The sequence below is a fragment of the Kryptolebias marmoratus genome, linkage group LG18 (genome assembly GCF_001649575.2).
Source record: "Kryptolebias marmoratus isolate JLee-2015 linkage group LG18, ASM164957v2, whole genome shotgun sequence".
In the NCBI taxonomy this organism is placed as follows: domain Eukaryota; kingdom Metazoa; phylum Chordata; class Actinopteri; order Cyprinodontiformes; family Rivulidae; genus Kryptolebias; species Kryptolebias marmoratus.
Genome location: NC_051447.1, coordinates 15,003,495 through 15,027,183, shown reverse-complemented (window position 1 = coordinate 15,027,183; position 23,689 = coordinate 15,003,495). Strand labels below are relative to the sequence as shown.

The 23,689-nt window shown below is 39.8% G+C and overlaps 1 protein-coding gene across 4 annotated transcripts in view; it reads left to right on the top strand.

Moving 5' to 3' along the window:
- Window positions 1–23,689, top strand: part of foxp2 (forkhead box P2) — a 106,216-nt gene that overhangs the window by 11,383 nt on the left and 71,144 nt on the right. The gene's annotated exons all lie outside the window — the stretch shown is intronic.

The following is a 23,689-nucleotide window of genomic DNA, read 5'->3' as shown; positions in this document are numbered from 1 at the left end:
GCAACCCTTTTTTTTTCTAATCTTTATCCACTATTAACCCCAGTGCCCCAGTGTGTGGCTGGGATCAGGGCCCTTGGTCAATCCCCCATTCACTGCCACCCAGAATATTTTAAAGTTAAGCTCCAACGCTCAACAAAAAAGTCTTACTCATCAAAGGTTTACTTTCCCTGCTTTCTTCCTTTCTCTGCTTTTTTTTTTTTTCCCTGGCCCTGGGATCTACTGCCGTTCTTCATGCAGCCTTCTCTCTCTATGGTCCACTGTTTTGTCTTCACACTTGTGCAACGGGGAGGGGAGTTGTTGGAAGTTTTGGAAGTTTCCATTTTTCAATTTAACAAAGTTTAGTTTGTGGTCTGATGGTGTCATACTGTGAGCAAAGTGGAGCAAAAGTGGTTGGGCGAGTGACAACCTACCCCTTTACTAATCTGTCTGATAAGTAGCTGTACTCAATTTAAATTGACTCCAGAATTGCACTTAAATTATTTCCACCACAGACGTATATTTCCACACCTGGCATTTATATTCCCAACTTTTTTTTTCTTTCTCCTTTTTGGACATTTGCTGATAAGAATGTCTTGTTTAAGACCCAGTGTGAAAAAACCATAACAAGACTGATTTCAGTCCAGGTTTCCAACTTTGTATAAACATTTCAGATACTTAATTTTTCCCCTCATGCTATATATATTTTTCTCGCAGACATTTGAAGTTCACATAAAAAACGACTGAGGTTCAGAGTAGAAAAAACAAGCAAGGATGTGGAGATGCAGGGTAGATAGATGGGAGTGAAGAAAAGACATTTTGCGGAGAGTGTTTGTCTTGAGTGCTGAGTTGCTGAGAGAATGAAGGTAGAAAGTGGGGAAGCAAGAAGGCTCAAAATGAGTATTGCCATCATTATTTAAGAGAAGATAAAAAGTCTCATTGAGACTATTGATCCACGTGGCTGGCTTGTGTTTCTTTTTGTTTCATTCTTGTCTTTCATCTCGTTGTTCTTAAAGTGCCAAATCTTCGTTCCATTTTGAGAAAGAATGTGTCATTTTAAGAATTTTGAGCAAAAGAGAGGAAAAACGCTTTACTTGCTCTCAGAATAGGTGGCCTCAGCAGACTTCGTAGCCCCTCCAATGAGCGCACCTCAAACTGGAGATGACCGATACTGTGGAAACGAGTGATTGCAAACACTCTGCATACACTAGCTTAATTTCTTTTTAAAAAGCAGGGATCTAGTGTTTCAAGTGTTATTCTTTCCTTGCAATTTAATTGGAGAAATGTCGGCTGAGGAAGCTGGACCCTGATGGCATCTCTCCAAGAGCCTGAGATTATTGTGAAACTCAACCTGAGGCAGAGATGACATCAGAGAGGCCTAACTTTAGGTTGAACTCGTTCTTTCAGGTGGGAAGAATTATGAGTGGCTTCACTTGCAGGTGATCGTGTCCAGTGAGTCAGTCGCACACAGTCCTGCATTCTTCCCCCAAGGTCTAAACGCTGATTGTCCTGACAGGTTGAACTTGTGTGTTATCACCAAACTGTCACGGAGCCTCATTTTTCAGGCTGCACATATAGCATAAAGTTTATGTTAGCCTTTCACAGTACAGTGTTTTATGGGGGTATCGTCATTCCGATGTAAACTAAAAATATAGTAATCTAACCTGCTGATGAATTCTGTTTATTTCAGGGTCTGCATATGTTAGTGTACAGACAAACCTTGGGTTGCCAAGAAGCTGATGCAGAATTTGTAGTATATTGGACATTTCTTAAATAACTGTGCTAAAGATACTCTTTGCAAACTATAAAATAAATTATGTAAAAGATTATATTGAGCTATATCGAATGGAGCGGTTTGAAAGAGTTTACTCCAGTAGTTTTTCTGATATGCAACTCTGACATGTGGGTAAGCACTGAATGTAAACAAAGCCCTTGGCTGAATCTGCCAAAGAGCACGTAAAAGCTTGATTCATGTGATTGACCCGTATTAGGCTGGCTGTAGTCTGTGTCAGTAAACAAATACGACAGAATCAGACAAACAGAGAATCTCAGAGGACATTTAGGTGGAAATATAGGAATGAATCTGCTATAAAATTATTCGAGACAACATAATTTGCTACCGCAACCGAACAAATTTGTCTTATGTTTCATCAGTGTTGGTTTGTTTTTCCGTCTGTTTAGTAAGATTATTTTAAAACTAATGTACAGATTTTGATGAAGTTTTCAGGAAATGTTGGGGTTGTCACAAAACCAAGTGATTTATATTTTGATTGTGATCCAAATCTTACAATTATTTTTTTAAAACAACCTTACGGCCTTGGTGGAGGTTTGCGCTCTCAGACTGCTTTTAGTTTGTTTTATTTTCCAGAAAAACTGTCAAAACACTCCCCATTTTTGAGTCTATTTCAATTTAAATGCTTTAAAAAAATCTATCTGCGTAGTTTACTCAACAATCTGGGTTTAAAACGCGGCAGAATTACGTCAGACTTCTCGATCTCAAACAGCTCTTCCATGGATGTTGCCATTGTTGACTTATTTTTAGTTACTTCAGCTGTTTGTGGAGGTAAACAAATGCATTTAGAAGTTGGCATTTGTTCACAATTTTTGTTTACAGATTTATAATTTAGTGACATATCAATATGAGATAAAAAATGTGCAGATTATTTTTCACTTTATGAAAAAAACAAACAAAAAATGATTATTTTTTTTGACTTTGCAATAAGTACTTTGGAATCTCTTATTTAGCCACAGAGGTGAGTTTCTAGAAAATTCATTTTCTTATGACAGTGACACTTAGGTAAGGCTTTTTTTTCCACGTGAAAAAATGGGATGTTGCGCGACATGTCACATATATAATGGGATTTGTTCCTTGGATTTTTAAATGTGTTACATTCAAATTGTCTTACATGTCACGTTGCATATTAAGTTTTAATTACACACGCATGTCAAAACTAGTTAAATTATAAAAATGGTTGCTTGATTTTTAAAATAACATTGTGATTCCTGTGTTATAAAAGACCTGTTGTGTGTTTTTTTTGTCTTTGCTTTCTCAAATCAAACCGAGTGGTTACAACCACCGAAAAACAAAAAACAAAAAGCTTTTAGTCCAGAGGCAATGAGCCAAGTCTTTTGTTCGTAATGAACATTTGATCGCAGCTTGTAAAGGGATACGGATGGCAGCGGGATCCTACAAGAGCAAAGCAACCCAACTTCCCCACCACAAACCACAAGCCTAGACAGTGCAACTGTTACTACCTGGTTGGAGGCGAAATGGGCAGAGCGTATTCATGTGTGTAGAGAGAAAACACACACACACACTCACCCAGCATGCTCGATTTGGGTCATAGAGCTGACAGACAGTGGAATGTGAATGTGTGTATGTTGACAAACTCCACTGCACCCTGAATGGGGTTTGTGATTACACCTCATCATGCGTGTTGCACCGGTCCTGTCCCTCAGCCCCCGCTCCCTCTCCCCCTTCTTCTTTCTCCTTGCCCTTCACTTCCCCATCTCCCCCACCCCTCCTCCTCTCACCACGGTGCCTCTTGGGCAATCATGTGGTCACACTACCTGACTCCTTGCTGCTCAAGAGTGCAGTTGACAAAAACAGCCCGAGGCCCGTCATGTGGAAAAGATTCAGTCGGCACACAGCATACATCCCACCCCCCACCCTACACCTCCTCACTTTCTCGCACTAACTAACTGAGGCACTAGGGTGTTTCCTTCTCCTGCTCACCTGTGAAGGAAAAATGGTATTACTCTCCTCCTGTCTGAGTGTGTGAGGGTGTATAACTGTGTGTTTGCAGCGTTGTGGCCACGGTTCGTGGAAACCGTTTTAAACAGCTGTGCACAAAGCATGTATGGGGGTGCCATTCACCCTCTCCCTCCCACAGTTTGAGAGATGCAGGCAGCCTCTCTTTGTCAGTTGAGTTGCACTCCTCGTGTCATGTAACATAAAGCTGGCGGTCAGTGAGAGCTTTCTGCTGTCAGTCAGCCTGGTGGTCCTTGCCTGTCGAGCTGCTCACCTGTGTTTATTGGACAAGACCTGCTCCACGCTACCCTGGGAGAACATCTTGTCTTCCAGCCCTTTTTCTTTTTCTCTGCTTTTCTCCCATGCTTTCTCTTTCACTTTGTTTTTGTCTTTTCCTATCAATCCCTTTGTCTGTCATGCTCTTTCTCCCCGTTTCACCGTTTCTTTTATTTTTGAAATCAGCCAGTACCTTTTGCCCTCAGTTCTTCTCCTTGCTGTCCTGTGCAGTTTATTTTCTTGGCTTTCTTCCCTGCCTCTCCTTTTCTATTATTCCTTTCTCACCGCTCTCCCTCCCCTTCAGCTGTCCGTTTTTATTTTGTATTATTTTGGGACCTCTTTGTCAGTCTTTCGGTTTATAGCCTTGCCGTCTCTTTGGCGTTAGTTTTCATCTTTTCTCTTCACCTGGCTGAGCACACGCACGAGGTCGCACGTGGCGCCGCTCGATGACTGATTGAAACTTGTCTCAAAGTTGCTAATGTTCACTGAAGCATTATATTGTAGATAAAGTAAATAAACTACCATGGCAGAAATCTGAGGAATAGACTGCTCTGATCTATCAGATGACACACGCACTCGTGCGCGCGCACAGTTTTTCTCTCTTTTGCTTACACACACGTGAAGAAACGCATGCATCGACTGAACAACTGAAAAGATGGCAGTGATGCTGAGGTGTGAGGAGAGCTGTGGTGGGGAGATACTCTATATGGCTCAGGAATTTCACAAGTTTAATGTTTTTTTGAGGAGCTCTCTAGAAAAGTAACAGGTGGACTCAGAATATGTGGTGAAGTGCCTGCTTATAGAGGCAACATGTAGTAAATTGTGACTCGGGGAGGGCGATGGGATATTAGATTGTAAAGGATTTGAATATGTTCTGCCAAAGAAGAGAGAATCTAGGATTGTCTATAGGGCCCATTCTGTCTGTTGTTGGTCTTTGCTATGTGGAGATACAGTTTTTCACACTATTTGCCGGGCTGCTTAATGCTCGTCCAGAGGAAAAACTGGTTTGGCTTTTCTCCAAATGAGAAAACACAACAGTTATTCCCACCTTCAGCAAGCATCGCTCCCCCTCTCCTACCTGTTGCTCCAAACCGTCATTCAATTCTGTACAATAGCCGAGAGGAAAATTCAAAACTTTTAGGCTTGTTAAAAACAGACTTTGTGGCTTGGTGGTTCATTTTACACGGCGGATAACCCTGTCAGTCATGGCTTGTCTACCAGAGGAGCAACGCCCATGTCTCCTTTTTAAGGTAAAACTGTTTTAAAACAAATGTTTGCAACAGGCTATAAGAGTTAGCATGTTAGCAGATGACATGTATACAGCGTTCTGCTGCAGGTTCACTACAGAGGCCAGTATCCCAGCTAATTAATTACTAACATTGGCTTGTCAGGCTCTCCACGTTAAAGCAGAACAGCAGGAAAGAAGTAATAAAGGCACAATTACTTAAGGATTATAAATAAACTACAAAAGTAAATAAAACAGTCTGTTGACTCTTAGCTGAAAGTATATTTAAATTAAACCTACATTTTAAAATTTATCCTCAATATTTTAAATGTTAAATATTATCACAATAAAAATGATCATATATTGGTTTAAAATCTGTCCTGAGTGCAGAAAAAAAAGTCTAACCCACTGACTTTGAATGTTCTAAATGTACCAGTGTGTCTATTTTCCTTCTACAAAGTGTTATGTTTTTATATAGAGAAATAGTTTGATTGTGCCGCTTTGTAACTTACAAAATAATAATAATCAGTAGTTAAAAATCAATGTGATTGAACTATAAAAGAAATATAATACAATGTGATATATTTTTGCCATGTTGCCCACCCCTAATGAAGTCATAATGTAAAGGGCATTTTCTTTTTGCGTAACTTTCAGCAAGTCACACCTAACCAGAAAGTTTATACCTTCAATCAAAAGTCATCAGCTTCTTTTATCTGCATTCTCTTTGCTGTTCCTTTAAGAAGTTTTTCTAAACTCTTCGGTTCCATTCACATCAGCTGAATTTGTTAACATACTGGTTAAATCTAATAGCTGGTTCTTTGTGGCTGCAAGGTTTAAAACCAGCGTCCACTAAGTGATCCTCCAGTTTATAAGACGCATCAAAAGAACCCTGCCCTCACATTTCCACCTGGTTTTATGTAAAACTCTCTTGTATTCACTGAAGTTCCATTCTGTGCCATAAAGTGGTATAGCTGACATGGTAATACATTCGCATTGTGCCCAATGATAAATACTCTACCAGGTCTTACTCACTCCGCTGCCTCTGAATGTGTCCGGACAGCAGCTGTATTGTCAAAGGCACAAGGGGTCATTCAAATCTCAGTCTCCTTCCCTCTTGCCTTTTGTCACATATTTCTACGCGGGTGATAGTTTTCTCATTTATTTAGTGAATAGTCTGCGGGTGGCAAAAGACTTTTGCATTATGGAATTGATGGAATTGGTTATAATCTCCCACATATTCATCACAGCAGACATTGGACCCTTGTGATATCGTCCCCCATTTGGCTATTGTTCCTGTTCTCTCTTCGCGTAGCGTTTCCCTCAATGGGTACAGCAGGTTTTAATCCTGTCTCTTTTTGGAGTGACAATGTTTACCAGCCATCATTCAGTACGGAGCCAGGAGCAGGACACACATCCCTCTATGTGTAAATGCTGTATGAATGAGCTGGAGACAGCTGAGGAGAGGTATTGTTAGCTCTCCGAGGACAAAACATAATTCTACAAATCTCAGAAACTTTGCCTAACTTCACTGGTGTACCCATGCTTACTCTACACGTTGTATAACACGTAAAAAATGAATCAAGTAATGGAAAAGTTGGGTAGTTATTGTCTAAATGAACAGATTAGATGTTGATTATAAATTTACTCTAAAATGCGTGAATGGGTCAGACACGTCCCTGCATTAAAGGCACATTTTCAATCACAAACACATCATTTTATTCCTTTTTCTTTCAGTAGTTACATTTCAACCGTCTGAAAACTTAGTTTCTTACTTGCTCATTACCTTAAAAGTACACACAAGCAAGCTAAAACATGAAGGCAGACAATAATGTTTTTGCCTGTGTGTGTGTGCATGTCTGTTACCAAAATATCTCATGAACTTCTACTAAATTTGATGAAACTTGCAGAAAGTAATCATTGGATGTACATCTACAACTGATTAACTTTTGGAATCAACCTGATTCAAAGTGGCTGCCACAGCAAACTGACCTTACAAAACACAAAACTGGCTAGAATTCAGTCAGTTTTATAGATATTCAGCTAAAAATTGGTGTGGTAGTAGCTGAAACTTATCCCAAATACATATTCTGAGCACTAACAGCGTAAAATCTTTGTTTAAAATTTTGCCAATAACTATTTGGAGACGGATGCCATTTCTCAAAAAAAGATGTTAGTCTGATTAGGAATGCTAGACTTTTAAATTGCTTTATATTTTCTATTTCCCCACATTTCCTTTCCATCTGCTCTACGGTTTTCTTCAAGTCTCGACAGCATTACCAATCAACGCTGTTGCTGCTAACAATCATTATTGTGTTTTCGCCATTGTGTCAGCTTCCATTTTCTGCCGTCACCACCAGTCCCCAGCTGTAACTCCGGAGCACATCTCCTAATTTTTGCGTGTGGCGAGAAACGAAAAGCAGCCACTCCGACCTCCAGCGACCCTTTCCTTACTCGCAGTCAGTTAAATGGTTTGTAAGACGTTTAATTACCAACTGGTTTAATCGTTATTCATCTCATCATTAGATGTATGATATCAAGTGAATTGCCTCCCCTGGGTCCCCGTGTTTCACAGATCAATAGATTTAGATGGAGCTTGAAGGGACTTGGGTGGGGGGGGGGCTGTGTGGGCAGTTAAATCACTTCTGAGGCCCATCATATGAGTACATGCATTGCCTCTGTGATGCACGTCGGTGACATCCCCACATGTATTTTTGCAATTAGCTGCTATATCGCTTTAATTATGCTAATTTCTGTGTCTGCACGCAGCAGTGACAGTATGCAGCTTTTTAAAGGGGATTTACAGCTTCTGGGTTTATTTTGATAGTGAAAAGGACATGAAACAATGAACAAGGTTAAGGCAGCACAGACTTTCCATCAGCAGAGTGCTTGCGTTTGCACTTTGGGACACTTTGTTGGTATCGAGCTTTTGTTTGAAGGCATTGTGGAGATTGCTAATACAGCATGTACACCTCTGAGACCAAGTAGCCTACAGCTTGATATCGCCTGTATTCCCAGTGTGAATAAGGCTGAGTGGTGATCGGGGACTTGGTGCACCAGAAGCTGCTATTAACTGCAGCGAGCACTACTAGCCAGAGTTAATTGTCCATTATCTACTATTATCTAAGCTCTCCCTCTCTCTCTTTCTCTTTTATTCTCTCTCATTCCGGACTCTAGCCTTCACTGTCAGTTTCACTCATTCAGTGTTCTGCATCCTTTGCTTCTTTTTTTTTTTTTTTCTACTGTAGCAACCCTAAAACCACGCTGTAGCTAAGTCCTGGTAAGTGAGTTCAAATAGTAATGACGATTCCCTTTGTTCCCGAGACAACTCAAACAGCTTTCTGAACATGAAATCAGCGAAGCACCATATTTATTCCATCTTATCACCTCACTTCTTGAGTAGGTGGTGCTAAAATCCCCACATAGTAGATATTTGAAGGTTATTTAACCCGAAAATAATGCAAATGTAGGAATTATTTCAAATTTACATTAAAAACTGTTTAATTAAGCTTAACAATGATGTGGCAACATCCTTGTAAAGAAAAATAAACATTTTCAATTACAACATACTTTTAATTGAAGTTTACAGGTTTAAATTGACATCTGTTGCCTTCGGTTTGATACTATGATAGATTGATCTGCTAAGGTGTTTGAGGAATCCTCAAAAATTTCACTTGATGGCACTGTTTTCCTTTTTGCTCCCACTGAAGCAACAGGGCATGTTTTATGTATGCCGGGCACAATGTGAAAAGCCTGCCTGTGCCATAGATATGTGTGTGTGTGTGTGTGTGTGTGTGTGCGCGTGTGTTCTTTTCTCCTCCTGTTCCCAAGTTGCAGAACTCACAATGAAATCATGTGCTGCACTAAAATAGGCTCAGATAAAATGTTTCAAATGCAACACGTCACGACAGAAACAGAAGTGTGTTAACTTTTGTTTGTTTTATTGTTTTGTGTGCATGATGCTTTATTTAGAAATGTAAAAAAAATGCATAAAACAAATAATTTAATCCTTTTTTCAGTTTTTCAAAGTGTTTGAAATGTCCTTTTTACTTTAATCAATTCAAACAAAATAGCACAAACAAAGAATGTGAAGGCATTTCTTCACTTTATTTAAATCTAAACCTTTTTTTCTGCTTTTGAACAGCAGTGGTATTTCACAACTAGGCCTTCAGTGATGTCCTGCATGAATAACTTTGTCTCTTAATGCCATTATTACGATGCCATTGTTATAGAAATTATCAATATTACATAGAGACACAGTATAACAAAACATTACATCAAAGATGTATTTTATACAACAAGCGCTAGCCTCTCATGCTTTAATCTTAGCCCACTAAAGCCAAAATAAATTAAAAAAATTAAAAACAATTCAATCAGTGATTAGGTCTCCTTTTACAGTACCCACAGCTGCACCACATACATCATTTGTAGCGGAAGCGTCAACGCATTAATGTATTAAATGGCAAAAATACAGTCAACCTCACGTTCACAAGTTCTAATTCCAAAAACATTTTTAGTTAGAAACTTAAAAACTCAGCACAAAAAAGTGGGACTGGATTAGCCAAGATTGACTTATTAAAAAAAAGAAAAAAAGAAAAGAAAATGTGTTTTACTCACCAACACTGCCAGTTGTTTGAAGACAAAATTCATCCTCGTTTCTTTCCTCAAGAAGACTTCCATTACTCTGTTGTACAGTGCAAAACCAGTGCATTTAAGTTCCAACTATAAGTCTAACTGTAACTTTTCTATTACCGTGGAAGCTAATGTAAAAATGTTTAGTCCCTCTAGTCGTGTTTCTGCCACACATTTTGACTCCAAACACATTGATCAGTTGCAAATAACACATTTCCAGCAACATAAACTGCAGTGCTTCTCGAATGCTGTGAGCTGTGGGTATCACTCGTAGTTGCCAAATTGAAAGTGTGAGATAAATCCTCTACCAGGCTGGGGCGGGCTCGCTAGCTTCAGGGTTGGACGTCCTTTCCTCACAATGTCCAGCTTTTCTTGAAAAGTCCATCTTGAAAAAGGTATCGCATGATGGGTTGAAAACATAGCTGCTCCTGCATCAGTCGCTACTGATGTCCTTTGTTAGCTCTGACTACTACGCCCTCTGACCATCCAAGCAAAGGATGTGAAAATGCAGATGGGCTGGCTAGTTTTGACCACTCAAAATTATTGCCATTTATTCTGAACTTCCTGGGCCTTCACTAATGATTCTGAAGGCCTAAAGGGAAATTTCTTTGACCAAAGCCACACATGACGGCTGAAATATGATTTGATAAAAAGCTTGAAAATAAACATGCATTTCTAAAAGCTGCACAACCAAGTTAAAAGCAATTAAAAGAAAAATATAGACTTTTGTCAATATTTAGACCAGCAGAGAAGGCCTTGCTGGCCCTGACGGTCCACCACTGTTGAACAGTTATCTCTTCCTTTCACAATTAGTCTCCCTCTGTAATAGATTCACTAAGATAATCTTTAAATACCTTTTATACTTTTGGTTGGACAAATAGCCACCGTTTCTACATTAGTCAACCCATGTGCTGAGAAAGAGGAGGATAAAATGGAGTTTAAATAGGGTTTGGATGGATGGACTGGGGGAGTGCAGGGTTGTGGGGGGTCAACATCATATTAAGTCCTCAAAAAAATAAATGGTCTAACATTAGAAGGTGTTGGTCTGGGGGTACTGCCTACTGAGCAGCCTGTAAAGAAACAATACATCATAGTAAAATCTAACCAGAGCTTGTATTTCAGCACACTGAGCGTCATAAATAAAGGTGTGCCATGTGTAATTGAGGCTCGTGCATGAGGAGCTCGGCTGGAGATGAGAAATGGAAATCTGTGTACTGGTAAATAGATAATCACACAAAAGTAATTGAGGTTTTCAAACCCCAATCTAGTCTGCCAGCATGAGCTCGTTTGCATGTTAATCACGTCGATGATTTCCCTTCATCACAGGGAAGTCCGTGCACACTTCCATAACCAGCTTTTAATTGCATTTAAAATGTCACAGAGGTGGAACACATGTAATTTAGCCAGAACTGTGTCCAAATTAATGGGTACTATTGAGACGCTCCATTGGACAGGGTTGGAAATGAGAGAGGCTGTCCATTGTTTGGGTCTTTATTAGAGACGCTTTAGTCCTCTTGTCTCCTCATGATAACATCTCTGCAGCACCTTTTTGAAGTGTAGATCAAGACTTCAAAAATAAAATCTGACAAGCATTTTGTGAACGACTCAACTCAAAAATAGGTGCCAACTTCTTTCAAAATAAGCAAATGGAGAGCGTTAAAAAGCAGGAAAAAAAAAAAAAAAAAAACATCAAACAAAACCCCCACAAAGTCTAAGTGTTGGAATTTAAATGAAGAAAGAAATAAGATTTAGTTTATTCTTTCATCACCAGGTGTTCTCTGGCATATAAATGACCAAGATGATGTTTCCATATCACAACTTGGGGTACTCCAGAGAGGGGAAAGCTGCAAAACAGACCTATTTAATTTTTCATAGAGGTGGACCATCAGGAGCAATAAGCCAATATTCCTCTTCCCCTTTTCCAGATGCCTTCTGCACCACTACATCTAACCAAAACCCAAGCCCCTCTTACTTTTTTTTTAAGAAACAAAGAAAAAAGTTCTGCCGAGACCTACATGAAAGGAAGGAACTGTTGAAATGTTAATTTTACCATCTGCTGCCGAGGTCTGCTACCTTTTTGTGTGTGTGTGTGTGTGTGTGTGTGTGTTTTTTCCCTGCCCTTTTTTTTTTTGACTCCCAGTAGTTCTGTTCTGTTTCATGAATGTGCTGCTATTTTGGCTTTTTGAAGTCATAGAGTCTCTGTGAGTGTGGCTTTGTCTGGCTGGAAAATACAATGCCACATGGTGGAGAGGGGAGACTTTCCCATTAGTTTCCTGTTTAGAGACCCGTCCCTTCTGCTAACCCTGTTTCTTATACCAGTCCCAAGGTTCCAGTTACACTTCCATGCCCACTTCTGGAACACAGCGTGTCAATCCCACTTGCTTATTTGGGGCCTTCCTTTTCTTCCTGGGTGGATATCGTAGTCTTAGGGGACCTATTTAACTTGTTTACCTTAATGCTGAGGATTTTAATCACTCGTTTACTAGACCCATAGCAACTTTTGTCTGATAAACTTTTTTTTTTTCCACTTTCAGATCACATTATTGCTTCCTTTTCTCAATCTTTGTTTGTACTGTCTTTTTTTATCTCCGAAGTTGACACTTCAAAGATACACAATGAAGACTGCTGTGAAGATGTTGCCAAATGGATAAAGTTCATTGTGAGATTTGATAGTTAGCAATTAGAGTGAGACATCCTGTGTGCCGAGTTGCTTAGCATTTTCCTTGGCCGGGACCAGATTGTTTAGTCTGCTTTCATTGTGAGCTGTTTCTGAGCTGCAGTTGACGGTTGTTTGCAGAGCACTGGGGGGAAAATGTGAGAAGGGGAGGGGGGGGGGCAGAGCCTTTTCTCTATTTATTTATTTTCCCCGTCCTTGGAGCTGGAATCTGATTTGTGTTCTTGTTTCTCTATTCTCTCTGAGCGTTTTTTAAGTGTGGCTGCTGAAATCTAGACTCTGCATGACCTCACTGCGCGGCCTGTGTTTCATTAATGACCAGCCCTGTGGTTTGGGGGGAGAAGAATATTTTTCATATGACACCGCCTTGCATTAGTGCGGAGCGGCAGCTGCACAACCACAAAACCATCCAATTTTGTGGCTTTGAAAGGTGTGAAAAGTTCAGCTCCCTATAGCAAGTCTTGCATTTATAATTATGCTCAGTGTATGGAAGAGTGTGTGTACGTGTCAAGAAACGGAACTACTGAAGGCTTGTAAAAAAAAAAAAAAAAGTCACCTGCTAATGAAACATTTGTCTTTCATTCTTCTTGGTCGTTGGAAATAGCAGAGCTAAATTTCAAAGTGAGACGTTTACTAACCTACAGATTTAACAGGGCATGCCTTAAGAAGCTGCAAGAAAGAAATCAAAGAGCAGTAGGTTGAATTTTAACACCTTGATTCATCAGTAATAAGTATTTATATTGTTTTTGCCTGTGTCTGTGTGTGTGCTCTTTAACTTTTGGACTCAACCCAATTCAAGATAGGTGATATGCATTTCTTCAAAGAGACCTTTAAATAGATTTTATATGAATTGAATGATAAAAGTTCCTAATACAATCAAGCCTTTTAAGCATTTTTAAGTGCCACATCTGGCCCAATAGGTATTTCTTTGTTTGATTTTCCAGACTTTGTCAGGAAAAAAAATCATGCAGGCCACACAGCAATTAACCAAAAAGCATGCAATGATTCAGAGACACACGTAGCAAAGCCCAGACACTGAACTACTGTAACTCTGTTTGGTACCCTGCAGGAAATTGAATATCCTAAAGGAAACCTCAGATTTGTCCCTTCTAAAACAAAAGAGTCTTTGTGCTGTGGTTCCCTTTCACTTTTAAAACCACTTTAGCACAACAACTATAACTTCTCTAAATGCTTACGATCGGATATCTGTATTTCTTTAGCCATTCATTTCGGGGCGCTCCTGTACTTGTGTCAGCTTGAAGGCAGAAGGTGGAACAGGGAGAAATTGAGGTTAGTCACCAAGGCTCAGAGAGAACGAACAAAGAAGAGGATTACCTAATAGGCCTGCTATGTATTTGAAGTGGAGCCTTGTGTTTGTTTGGGGAGGTTTTGGGGATGGATGTGCAGGGAGATGTCTCAAAGGCAGCTGATAGGTACTTTTAAGCTGTCAGGAACAGCCGCCTTTGCCATTTGTCTTCTCAAACAGGCAGCAGCAGGATTAAAGGTACTCATTGCAAACTATGAAATCAAATATAAAAAAGGTTATCCTGAACTATATCAGATGGAGGAAGTTTAAAAGAGTTTACTCCAGTAGTTTTCAAGATATATTGATATGCAATCTTGAAATGCAGGTTCACACTCAATGTCAACAAAGCCCTTGGTTCTATCCATTGAAAACCAAGTGGAAGCTTGAGTCACTTGATTGACTTACATTTGGCCAGCCATTAGTAATGTGTGATTCTGCAAAATTTGGTACGGATCCTATTCAGTTTCACATGGGGGGAGAACAGTGTGTCAGGTTTTATCAGTAGGCCAAGTCTGAATATATTTTCATGACTTTTGGACGCTGATTTTTCTTTCCACTCTTAATTAGCCTTTTATTTTCATTTTAAAACCCCAGGATGGATTATTAGGCTTGATTAAAAAAAAAATTATTGTAACAACTGAATTTGCAACAATTAAATCAGTACAAAAAGCAGAATGAATGTTTTAGATTTACATTCTTCTTGGTTTTTGCTTTTGTGCAGAGCATATTTTTCCCCCATCTTTTATTGCACTTCAGGAATGGGAGCGAAGTACGGAAAGTAGACGAGAAAAAACACACTCAAGCGTCGATCCACAGTTGCATCGATACAATGCTACTGCTAACATTGGTGATTCGTGATTTGGATCGATCTGCACACCGGTACTGGCTGTTGTCTGTTTAGATAAACAAATATAGCAGAATCAAACAAGTGTAGACTCTCGGAGAACATGCTTAGTTGGAAATAAAAGAATGAATCTGCTGCTAAATGCGGAAGAAAAGAGGAAGATTTAGTAAAATGCCTGTCAAGAATAAATATTGTGGATCAAGCAGGGTGGTGGAACGCCATAAAGACAGATGTCGGCATTCCATCCTGCCTGACTTCAATCTTTTTTTACTAAATATATTAATATCAGAACTGCTCTTTGGTGGACATCGCAGTTTCAGTCACTTTGGCTGTTCATTTTGGAGATCCATGAACTATCAATAGGAAAAGAAATACTGTGCAGATTGTTTCTTAATTTGATTTTTTTTTTACAATAATTAGCTTTAAACAAAAGCCAAAAAGACAATGCAGTGAAAAAGTTTAGTTGTTTTTTTTTTTAGTTCACAAAGTGTTAAATTGTTGCCTTAAAGTTTAATTGGGTGCGTTTGTGTAAATTACAAGTCACCAGTGATGATTTCTTGACAAGCGTAAACCACTGATGCATGCCAAGCTTACTATTTTCAGGTCCCGGTGTCATGAGATCCCTAATGAGTCTGCTCTCTCCTAACATGTGTTTGTAAACAATAATCACGCAGTTTGTCAGTGAGAGAAGAAATTCTGTACTCCATTTCAGACCAGAAATTAATTCACAGCCGCATCACAAACATCACCAGCCGTGGTGTAAACTGCTTAATTACATGACAAGAATCCATAAAACAAACGAAAACAGGAAAATCCGTGGAACATCTGGAAGTAATTTATTCGGTCTTGTGTAATTTTCTGAGTTTAATAAAAAAAAAAAAAAGCTAAAATGCAAAGTGGTGGAAAGTTGCACAAAAATCTGAGTTTTTTAAATAGTATAACCCATCCCATTCTATTGATTGATTTTAAAAAATTATTTCCTGAATTTTTGTATTTCACAAACTGCAATCTTCCTCTTCTGAATTTGAACAAACAGTTATGAGCAGCATTTTTTTTCAAAGCCATTTCTGTTTTGCTAAATTGTACATCTAGTCCTATTTTCTAAGTCATCAGCGATTGCTTTTTTGCCACTCAGAGCACTGAACATGGACAGCTTGTAAAGGTAGTGAGTCGGTCTGATAAGTGGCTCAATCCTCGTACTAAAGCATTTTTACTGAAGGTTTAATAGCTACTGTATAATGAATTATAATGTATTCTCTCCGATTGCAAATTCCCTCTAATACAGCCCTTCTGCTGTAGTGAAAAAGTCCATCTGAATGTTATTGTGGCCAGCTTTTTAATAATACAAATCAATTGCACGATTTTAAGTAGTTAGACTCATCCTTTTGTCGTAAATTCCCACCAATGCCAAACAGGATGGAGCTTGTATAACTAGATTAGCTAATAAATTTCAAAGTAGGAACATTTCTCATCCCCAAAAGTGACTTAGTGTTTGCTGTGCATCATGGTCAGTTCTTAGCAAGCTGCATTCGTTGGTATAAAACGCGACTGTTCGGGCGAACGTTTCAGCCCCAGTTTGAACTCATTGAAAAGCAATACGCTCATGAATCTTGCTGTTCCAATTTAATGGAACATACCTTTCAGTGACAATGTGCTGGCAGCACATCATCAAAGTGAAACTTCCCAAGTTCCGCTTAACTTGTTGCTGAAATAGTTTCTCGTTTTCAAGGTAATTGCTGTGCGCCCAAGTCTCGGAGAAGTGTATCAGGGAATCTTCCCTGAGGGAAAAATTGCCACTTGCATACTTGTCTTTGACCAAAGTGAAGTCCTCACACACTCCAGGGGAACATATGCTGTTTAGGTAGATATAAAGGAGTAATTTTATTACTTGGTACATCTCCTCTCAGAAGCCATTTCATTTCTTCTTTCAGCCTCCACAGAAGCCTTTATTTGATCTCATATTCCAGGGTACGACTGCCTCAAACCAGTCGGACTCCGTTTATTTTCATTTGGAAAACACATTTAGTGTTGAAGGGATGTCAAAGGATTTAAGTGAAGAGCAGGGGGTTCTGGTGTGGAATATACTGAGGCAAGTTTCTCTACATGTTAATGCCCTCCTGCGGGGACTGTTTGGAGTGAAACTTATTTTATTTTCTCATTTTTTTAGTGGGAGTTCCTTCAATGTAATCAAAAAAAATCTTTAATATAAGCCCTCTTTGTCTGGTTGTCCTTACAAGTATGAACCCCCTTTTCTGTAAAAGTTTTCAAATGCAAAAAAAACTTTCATTTTTACCTTCATTTGACAGACACAAGAATAATAAATATTACTGTGCTATTTCTTTACTGATCATCTTCATTGCCCTTAAAAAGTAGAACGGCAGCACACTTAAATTAAAAAGTTGTTTGATTTTACTGTTATATTACATCACAACTCATTATTGTTTATGGATTGAGAAAACTAAGTGTTGCAGTTTTACAAGAGAAACACACGTCCGTTCTTGTTAAGTACAATATTTCAGCTGCTCAGTCTGTCGTTTTCGTGTTACTCTATGATGCACCGAACAGTTTCAATCGAAGACAGATCTGGACACAGGACAAGACAGTTGGGCACAGGCACTATGTGCCTGTGAAGCCCCATGGTTGTCACACAGTTTGAAATCTGGCATTGTTTTGAAGAAACAGCCACAAAACCCCCTGAGGGCAGACGTTTCCTTGATGGCAGCATATGTCTCTCCAAAATTCCAATATAGACCTTTACAGAAACACAAGTCGACCAGGCCATGGACACACTCACACGAGTACAAGTGCTACTGCATGTTTCACTTATGACAACATGGATGCTCATTGTCATACCTGTGGTTTGTTTCGACCGCAAAGCAAGCAGCACATGTTCATCTGAAATGAGCTTCTGCTTTTCAAACTCATCAATGCTTCTTGGCAGAAATTTTATATGGATTCCTACTTTGGATTTACAGTTCTGGATACAACGAGAAACTGATTTGAGTGGTAATAGTACTATCAGATACGTCAATGCCAATGTGACCATACTGAGCAAAGTAGCTTGACAGAGTTTGGAAGATTCAAACAGCAGTTTCTGGCCTCCATATACTAAAATTTCCTTGGCTAGAATTGTTTCATAATACTTCACCTTTATTTTGTTTCACTTTAGATGTTGGAAGACCTTAGGTTCTTTTAATTTTTTGCATTCAGTAGTAGATGTGCTTGACACTGATCAGTCAAACTTAAATCGAGTATTGGCACAAAGTGGTGAGCTATGATTTATTCTTTCATGTAGAATGGAGTTTTTGGTGGATTCTCCTTTTTGATATTCAGTCTTTATTCTCTCACCTGTCCGCAATAAATCTGCTGTTTGTAGAATCTTTACAGGTGGTGCTCCTAGTATATTCTTTAACTTGGATAAAGTTGATCAGTGAAGCAATTAAATATTTCTGTTTTTAAATTGTGTCTGTAAAATAAAGCTTTCAACAACTTGGCTTTTCTGAAAACAGTAAAATTAAACAGAAACACTTGCTTTTCCTATATGAATATAAATAATGTTCATTTTTATGTTAGTTTTGGTTAAAGCTACAAAGAACCTCTCAAAAGGGACTAAAGAGCCACAGGTTGCAGACCTCTAGTGTAGACCAGTGGTTCCTAAACCTTTTAGCTTTTAGCCACAAAATAACAGAGACAGAAACTCATGAACTGAACCATCTTTGTTTCAAGTATACAAACATTACAGTTAAATAAGGACACAACCACTATTAGACTATTTTTCTTTACTTACTGCAGTATGGTTTGACTCATATACTAATTGTGGCAAAAACATGGAATTAGCAATCTCTTTCACATTTAATTTTTTTGCTGGAATTCATCTCAAGACCCCAAACTTGATGATTTGTGAGCCATAGTGGAATACCGATCCCCAACTTTGGGAACCACTGGTGTAGACAGCAAAACCAGAAGAAGTTCTGTTCAAAACATTTGCTGAAAGAGTTCTATTACAAAATGGAGAAAATCCCCCCAAGTGATCCATGCAGAAATGTTTTATTACATATAGACTGCTTTTCTAGAAATAATGTTTGTACTTTTTTGCAAATAGTCGTAAAGTTTGCATCCAGTGAAATTGCCGCAGCTGGGTACTCTTTACTCAGCGCTTTGAAAACTGCAGTTCAGTGATAAATTGTGCCATTTATTAGGCAGACCATATGTAGCTGGTCACTTGAGACGGAGACTTCCTCATAAACTCTGAGCCTTCAAGCGGGCCCAACTGTGGAGCCAAAATTAACCCACAACCTTTAACTGCATATATTTGGATATTTACTAAATCCTGAACCAGTGCAGCTGTCTGGAGAAGCCTGCACCTTATCTTAAGTCCCACATTTCCTAAAAGTCTCACTCCCTCTCTCATTTATCAGTGTGTCTGTCTGTCTCTCTGCCTGTGCCTGCAGCACCTACAGTATATCCTCTCCAGCCGGTGTCTGGTGACAGCACAATGAAAACATTTTTGTGGAAACTGTCGTTTCACTGCTCAGGAAGTCCCACTCACCTAAATAGTTTCTCCTCTGTCTTGTCTGTCTTGCTTCTTTTGTGTGTGTGTGTTGGGGGGCAGGTGACTTTGTGTGTGTGTGTGTGTGAAGGGGGGGATCTCAGCCTCCATTGGGCTCAGTTCCACTCATTCAATTACCTCCAGATGTAATTCCTATCCCCCACCCTTCGCCCTCAAATTAGTGGCTAGTAAAAATTAGTTTTGAATTAGCGGCAGTGTGGGGAATATGAGAGTTTGGATTTTCTATATGAGTTTATTATTCTTTACTGGAATGCCATTTTCTTGAATTAACTCTATCAGGGGTTTTTTTTTTAGGTGAAATTGGTATCTTGTTAAATGGTCTTTTAGTTATAAGTCATCAGGATGAATTATTTAGGTGGTTGTGATATTCATTGTTTAAACAACACAATCAAAAGGTTTCAGTGTCTAAACAGCTTTTAGAGATTATCCCCCAAACATTCCTTATCATCTGGTTCATGGTAAGTGTTTTTTTATGCAGCATGAATGTATTTTTCATTACTTCTTGTAAATACATCAGCAGGATTCCTTGGATGTTAGGTAGCAGTTGTTGCATAGCGTATACAGGTGTTGTGCTCTTTTGACTGCCAGTGGAGCATGTCTTCCTGCCATTCAGCTGTGGAGCTGCGGTTCTGGGAGCGATAATCTCTTTGGCAGAGCCGGAGCTGTGGGATCCTTAGACGCCGCAGATCACTGTCATAAATGGGTTTCAGATTCACCCACAACAGGAAATCTGAAAGCATGAAATGACTATCGGATCTCTTGTTTTTAGATGTCTTTTCATCATTATGACATATAAGAGGCCTGGGACATACAAAGGGGGGGAAAGAAACGTACACAAGTCATGTGTACTTTCCTTCAGAATTTAATTACCTGCTGTTGTCTTTACCCAATAAAACAGCTACTGTGAGGAAAAAAGTTCTTCAAGCTCTACTGTTTTGACTAATCTATCTGGTATAAATCAAGTAAACTATGAGCTGCAGTCGCTTGTTTAAATGTATTCATCCGAGTTGAGCGTTTGATTTCAGCAACTCGTTTAATTCCAGTATGCTGTTGAAGGAAAGCTTCTTTTTTTTTAAGGAAAGTGGTTGGGCATCGAGGGCAGCTGTGGTGGTGGGGGAAAATGAGAGGAGGCAGAGGAGTGCCAATTTAACCTGAAGTGTCTGTCGCTAGTCTACCAGCTCCTTCGTTTCAAGAGGCCGGGTCGGCTTGAACCGCCTGACTTCTGTCAATTCAATCGCTTTTATTTTTCTGCTGTAATGTATACTTTAATTCGCCGCCCACCTGCCGCCTGTGTGGAGCAGCGGCGTCGGCAGAAGCAGCTGGAGGGGAGGTGCAGGTATCATTAAGCCTTGAAGAGGCACCAGTGGAATGCCGCTGAGTGCTGTACGTGGCTCCTTGCAGCATGTGTTGATATTTCAGAGCCCGGTACAGAATAGTTTATTTTCAATAGGAACTCGAGGCTGGGTTGGGTCCACATTCACCCCCTCACCCCCCACCACCACCACCACACACACACACTCCTCAGCTGGGCTGTTGATATTGAGTCAAGCAAACACTCTCTCAGGGATGTCCTGTTGGGAGCTCAGCCAAAGTTGCAAATGAAAGTCACATGTGGAAACATGCAGAGGAAGGCAACTGGGCTTCAGTTCACACTCTCAATAATTGATTGTAAGTTTTTCATTATTTTTAGTGTAAACCTGTGTTTTTATTTTCCATATTTAAAATAAATCAAAGAGTAAATGGAACAAAATCATCATACAGTGTTTATCGTTGTGATTACAGTGTTCAGGGGCCACTCTGTCTTCAATAACTGCTCTTTTTTTCCCCCTGCTGAAACACATATGCAAATATATTTGGACACTGTCATTATCATCCCCTTAATAGGCATTTCATTAGGGATTTCTGAATGCACGGTGAAAGTGCAAGTTGCCATGGATACCCTGGTGCTTAAGTACAGTATATTAAAATGGTGCTGCCTTCCAACCACTTATATAATCACCGGTCCGTAATGGCCTCTGCTTTGTGACCATAAGCAACATATTGTGTGATCAACATTGCCCAGGACTAAAAATGAGCCCCGCTCTGCCATTATGTCTTATTTGGCTTGTTGTTATTTGTAGGCCGGACTTTGTGGATTATAGATTGTGCTTGTGGAACATTTGAGTGGCAAATAATGAATGGTGGTGGTGTGTGCGTTTTCCGTGTGTGATGTTTTTTCTCTTTGGAAGCTGTTTTTTACTGTTGTGAAGAGGAAGGGAGGGACATCACTTAATTTGGGCTGAGGAGCTCTAATGCTAGAAGGTAGGATAACCTCCAATAAAAAAATGTATAGTAGTAAAGCTCTTTGTACTTGATATCAGTCAATGAAACTTTAATCAAATCCTAAATATCTTTGCACTTTTTCAGCGTTTTTGTTCCACTTTTAAGTGTTTGAAGATCATGCAGAAATGAGGGAATATATGGTCCTTGATTTAAGCTAGTTTCCCGAAGTCTACACACTTCTTTGTAGCTTTAGCTGCAAATTAATAGTTATATGTAATAGCTGTAGTAAAAGTAGTAGTAGTTGTAGTAGTCTGTGTGTATGTAAATTGCTGAAAATATTGCAGTGGGAAGCAACATTCACTGCTGTCGTTGTCATGGCGCTGCGCCGCATCTCAGATCCACCGCTCCCCCGCTGCTCCTGCCAACGCTGGTAACCAGCTGCTGCCACCACCACCCCCCTCCTCACTGTACCCACTACATGTCTGTCTGTCTGTCTGTCTGTCTTTCTCACCCACTTCCTGCTGCCACCTCATCAAGACGCTGGTGGGCCCACTTGCATCCATTGACCTTGGCAGCAGAAATCACCAAAAGAAGGGACGTATAGGGAATAACTGCCAGAAGGGAGAAGGCACGCAGTTGTCACAAATGTGAAGAAATGGGCACAATATCGCCCCCCCCCATAGGGAAGCAAATGTTTCTAAAGCTGGGGGCCTCTTGTTTGTCTTTTCCAGTGAGGCGCTCTGCGAAGTTTATTAAAGGATTCTGAAAGAGCTTTCCACCCTAAAGTCGTTAGTGCTGAAAGAGAAATGGGAGAAATTACTTGAATAATGTGGATGCTTAGAGCAATTAACAGCAGTTGTTTAATGTTGGCCCCTTTTGACTCTCTGCGTTGCTGTCTCATTTTCCTCTCCTGCTTGCTTTTACGCTCTTGTCATCTCCCTCTCTCCTTTTTTTTCCCCCTCCTCACACTCTCTTTAACTCTCACTGACTCTTTCCCTCTGCCACAGTTGTTTAGTGTTTATCCCTCCTCCGCCTCAGAGCTCAGACAAGTTGACACTAATGAAAATGCTGCATCTTTTGGTCTGTGTTGTGTCTCTTAATAACGATATCACACGGCTGAAATATGCTTCAGCGGAGCCGGGGAGATAATATGCTATTCAGAGCCTGTTAAATCATACCAGTGCAGCGCTCAGAGCTGGGAGTTCAAGTGGTCTTTACCCCTCGTTAGGGGCTACAGTTTTTCCTAAATAAATCTGTCACAATTGCCTTTTTTTAAAAACATAGAACTCCTAATGAAGCCAGGTCTTCTTGTATTAAAATAATTAAAATTTCATTTTCAGCTCAATTGAAACCTTGTTTGTTATTCTTTGTTTATGACACAAACCTTTTTAGGCAAATAAAGAAATAAACGTCCCTGCTCAGATTAATTCTCTCAGACCCATGTGGCTCGGCAAGCTGGTGGCAGATGGACTAGCTTTCCACATCTGCTGTGTGCAGACTGGGGGCTTTGTACTCCTCTCTCATGGGGAAGACCAGAGCTTTCTTCTTGCCAGTAGATTCCTGTCTGTTGGAGCGTCTAAGAAAAACATCTGTGGCATGCAAGAGAGAGGGGGAAAGAGAGAGGGAGAGAGAAAGGAAAAGTGGAGGGGAATAATATAAATTGACAAAAGGATTGGCAAACACCATTAGCCCTAAATGTTCCATCTTATTGCTTGTTGTGCATTGTTTACTTTTGGGGAAACAAGTCAATACATCACATTTGAGTCAGAGCAGACACTAAGGATTGATTGATGGGAGATATGAATGTCTAAATATTTTTTAGAGTGCTTTAAGTAAATAGGGATCATTTAGGCACTCTCCTGTTTTTCTATCTTTTCTTCTTAGAGACTTTTTAAATCATATTTTTTCTCTCCCTGGCATATATTCTTCATGCTTATGAAGGCATTTCAAACGTGGACTGCAGGGATACGACTGTGACAAAGAAGTCTCAAGCGTCACTTTAGCATTTTGTTTAAGGGAGACTGCGCGCACTCGGCATGTGGTGGTCTCCCCGTGCAGTTTTTCAACCTTTGTAGTCTCCCTCCCCTTTCAGATTCCTCCAGAACCCCCCCCCCAAACCCTCCCTCCTCACTATTTCTTTGCCAACTCTCGCCACCCTCCGCCCCCTCCCCCCCTC